This window comes from Schistocerca serialis, chromosome 2 (assembly GCF_023864345.2).
Source record: "Schistocerca serialis cubense isolate TAMUIC-IGC-003099 chromosome 2, iqSchSeri2.2, whole genome shotgun sequence".
Taxonomy (NCBI): Eukaryota; Metazoa; Arthropoda; class Insecta; order Orthoptera; family Acrididae; genus Schistocerca; species Schistocerca serialis.
This window is the reverse complement of record NC_064639.1, coordinates 318,544,789-318,549,524: the sequence shown is the minus strand read 5'-3', so window position 1 is coordinate 318,549,524 and position 4,736 is coordinate 318,544,789.

The window sequence follows — 4,736 nt, the reverse complement described above, 5'->3', positions numbered from 1 at the left end:
TGAGGATGCAGGGACGATGGGACTGCAACATGGGGCTTTTCGGTTCCCCATATGCGCCAGTTCTGTTTATTGACGAAGCCGTCCAGGTAAAAATAAGCTTCGTCAGTAAACCAAATGCTGCCCACATGCATATCGCCGTCATCAATCCTGTGCACTATATCGTTAGCGAATGTCTCTCGTGCAGCAATGGTAGCGGCGCTGAGGGGTTGCCGCGTTTGAATTTTGTATGGATAGAGGAGTAAACTCTGGCGCATGAGACGATACGTGGACGTTGGCGTCATTTGGACCGCAGCTGCAATACGGCGAACGGAAACCCAAGGCCGCTGTTGGATCACCTGCTGCACTAGCTGTGCGTTGCCCTCTGTGGTTGCTGTACGCGGTCGCCCTACCTTTCCAGCACGTTCATCCGTCACGTTCCCAGTCCGTTGAAATTTTTCAAACAGATCCTTTATTGTATCTCTTTTCGGTCCTTTGGTTACATTAAACCTCCGTTGAAAACTTCGTCTTGTTGCAACAACACTGTGTTCTAGGCGGTGGAATTCCAACATCAGAAAAGTCCTCTGTTCTAAGGAATAAACCATGTTGTCTACAGCACACTTGTACGTTGTGAACAGCACACGCTTACAGCAGAAAGACGACGTACAGAATGGCGCACCCACAGACTGCGTTGTCTTCTATATCTTTCACATCACTTGCAGCGCCATCTGTTGTTGAAAATTGTAACTACTGTAATTTCGAAAGTTTGTCTGCCTGAAAATGTACTGTTGTCCCAAGCATATTGCAACAAACGGTGTATTTCTATCGCTGCTCGTTTAGTTTTTATTGCCGTTTCAAATATACCGGTCATTTTTGAAACACCCTGTATGAAACCCATGCTTAAAAAGAGTTTATCATGGGACTGGAGAGAGGAATGATCGAGGGCATCTAAAACCAAACGCAGTCACTAATTCATCACATAATCCTAAGAGCACCATGGTACAATAAGAAAAAAACAGCAGCTTCATGACAGTCACAGCACGGCTGAAATTTAATCACCTGTATCGGCTCAAGCTAAGCAACCTTCCACGTAATCTTCGGGCTCCTGGCCATCCGTTCCCAAGCACACTCCAAACCCTGTCAGCATCTAAACGATACAGCAATGTATAAATAGTGCCAACATCCAGATATGGCTCCCTACCCTTTTAATCTAACTCTCCTGGTAATCAGCATACAAATGAGACCAAACCAGAATTAAGTGACTATATTACCACGTGCTACACTGCAGGATATGGAACACTGGGCCTATAGATATGTTACTGTGTATGTGTCTGAATACTAGTGTATCGATACATATGAATGTAATACATTTGGTGCTTCTATACCGTTCTCATGTCCTGTCTAGATTGTACTCACAGACCTGCACAATTATTCAGTACTCTATCCGCAGCCTTTGATACAATTCTTACAAGATATAAAAAGTATATTTATTGTTAACTACCTGTGAAACCGGCATTACACAGGTTATTCATTTATACCTGTGCTCCCTCGCCAGCACTATGCAGCATCTGTCCTTGTGCTTAATGTTTATGATGTCATTACTCCTGAACTATGTGTCGTGCTGTGATATAATTTTTTAGGTACATTTAGCGGAATATGTGCAGACTGTCTGTAAAATGTGTCGTGAAGAAGGTTAGTAGTAAAAAATTAATGAAGTATAGCGTCGTGCCTCATGTGGCACATTTACTGCATGAGCAGCGGGAAAGTAACAAGCGATAAACATTTTTCCTCTCATTTTTTTGTAGGTGTTGTCTGCAACAAAATATTTTGTAAAGGTTTGAAATTACACTACTGGCCATTAAAATTGCTACACCACGAAGATGACGTGTTACAGACGCGAAATTTAACCGACAGTAAGAAGATGCTGTGATATGCAAATGATTAGCTTTTCAGAGCATTCACAAAAGGTTGGCGCCGGTGGCGACACCTACAACGCGCTGACATGAGGAAAGTTTCCAACCGATTTCTCATACACAAACAGCAGTTGACCGGCGTTTCCTGGTGCAACGTTGTTGTGATGCCTCGTGTAAGGAGGAGAAATGCGTACCATCACGTTTCCGACTTTGATAGAGGTCGGATTGTAGCCTGTCGCGATTGCGGCTTATCGTATCGTGACGCTGCTGCTCGCGTTGGTGGAGATCCAATGACTGTTAGCAGAATATGGAATCGGTGGTTTGAGGAGGGTAATGCGGAACGCCGTGCTGGATCCCAGCGGCCTCGTATCACTAGCAGTCGAGATGACAGGCATCTTATCCGCATGGCTGTAACGGATCGTGCAGCCACGTCTCGATCCCTGAGTCAAAAGTTGGGGACGTTTGCAAGACAACAACCATCTGCATGAACAGTTCGACTACGTTTGCAGCAGCATGGACTATCAGCTAGGAGACCATGGCTGCGGTTACCCTTGACGCTGCATCACAGATAGGAGCGCTTGCGATGGTGTACTCAAAGACGACCCTGGGTCCACGAATGGCAAAACGTCATTTTTTGGGATGAATCCAGGTTCTGTTTACAGCATCATGATGGTCGCATCCATGTTTGGCGACATCGCGGAGAACGCACATTGGAAACGTGTATTCGTCATCGCCATACTGGCGTATCGGTGGTGGTGGTGGTGGTGTGTTGGGGCTTTTGGGCGCTCAACATCGAGGTCATCAGCGCCCTGACACACATTAAAAGGAACGAATGGGGACAGACCTAAGAAAACTAAAGCACACACTCAAACAAAGCAGGAAAAGAAGGAAAATGCTACCTAAGAAAGTAAAACCTAAGGAAAGGGGAAACATAGCAACAAGAATGCCACTGAAATTGTCACTGGCGGGCTACTTGCAAAGAATATGGGCGAGCTTGTCACACAGTGAGCAAATTAAAATCCTCTCCCTAAAATCTTTGTAAAAACATTTGACATAGCACAGAACTTTAAAACTTTAACCACATTCGTCCGAGTGTTGCCTAAAAGAGTTGGCAGGTCCGCTGGCAAGTCAGCCGTGGCCCGCTGGTCAGAAAATAAAACGCAATCCAAGAGAACGTGGCGCACAGTGACCTGGACGCCGCAAGCACCACACATTGGAGGGTCCTCTCGCCGGAGCAGGAAGCCATGCGTCATAGGGCTGTGGCCTATTCGAAGCCGAGTGAGGAGAACCTCGTCCCGTCGATGGGGCTGAAAGGAAGTACACCACACACGCGTTGTGGGCTTGACTATACGGAGCTTATTGTCTGTCACTTCCAGCCACTCATCCTCCCACCGACGCATGACCCGTGAGCTCAACAGCGAGGTGAGTGCGTGCAAGGGGATAGCACACTGAGATACGTGTGGATCGAGACACACCTCCTTGGCTGCGAGATCTGCCCTTTCATTCCCAGCAATGCCGACATGCCCCGGAACCCAGCAGAAAGCTACAACCTTCCCCAGTCGCTGTAGTCGGAGGAGGGCATCCTGGATGGTCTGGACAATTTTGTCTGCCGGATACAAACGTTGCAATGAGTGAAGGGCACTGAGTGAATCGGAACAGACAAGAAATTTAGGAGAGGAAGAATGTCTCATGTGCTCCAGTGCCCGCAAGATCGCAAACAATTCTGCATCAAAGACAGTAAAAGACTGAGGCAGTCGGACCTTGAGGACACGATATGGAAAAACAACTGAGCAACCAACAGAATCCCCTTGTTTCGACCCATCCGTAAAAACAGCTACATAGTCGTGGTGCTCAGATAAAATGGCAGAAAATGCAGCATTAAAAACGGTGGCAGGAGTGCAATCTCTCTTGTACTGCAATAAATCTAAAATCACTCCGGGCCTCTTCAGTAACCAGGGTGGCAGGTGGTTAAAACCTTGGATTTGGGGTTGTACAGACTCCACACCGAGGGACTCTAGTACACGTTGCACACGGATCCCAAACGGCAACGTAGCCCGGGGACGGCGGGAGAAAAGGCGGTCCAGAGGTGGATGGGCAACAAGTTGGTGAGCAGGCGATCTGGGAGCTGCAAGAAACTTACAAGCCTGGCGCACCAGCAGGAGCTGTCGGCGGATGGTAAGTGGCGGTTCGCCAGATTCAGCAGAGAGGCTGAGTACGGGACTGGTCCGATAAGCACCCGTGGCCAGTCGGATCCCAGCATGGTGAACAGCGTCAAGGATCCGCAAATAAGATGGCCTCGCTGACCCATATACTGTGCACCCATAGTCCAGCCGTGAACGCACAAAAGCTCCATAAAATTGTAGGAGACGCGCCCTGTCCGCGCCCCAAGACCTGTGGCTGAGGCACTTGAGGATGTTCAGTGCCTTCAGCGTTCTGGCTTTCAAGTCACGTAGGTGTCGCAGCCATGACAACCTGGAGTCAAAAATTAGGCCCAGAAACCGCACTGTGTCTCTAAAATGTAGTACAGTATCCCCCATACGCAAGGCAGGCAAAGTAGAAAGATGACGAGAACGATTCACCCGGCGTGATGGCATGGAGTGCCATTGGTTACATGTCTCGGTCACCTCTTGTTCGCATTGACGGCACTTTGAACAGTGGACGTTACATTTCAGATGTGTTACGACCAGTGGGTCTACCCTTCGTTCGATCCCTGCGAAACCCTACATTCCAGCAGGATAATGCACGACCACATGTTGCAGATCCTGTACGGGCCTTTCTGGATACAGAAAATGTTCGACTGCTGCCCTGGCCAGCACATTCTCCAGATCTCTCACCAGTTGAAAACGT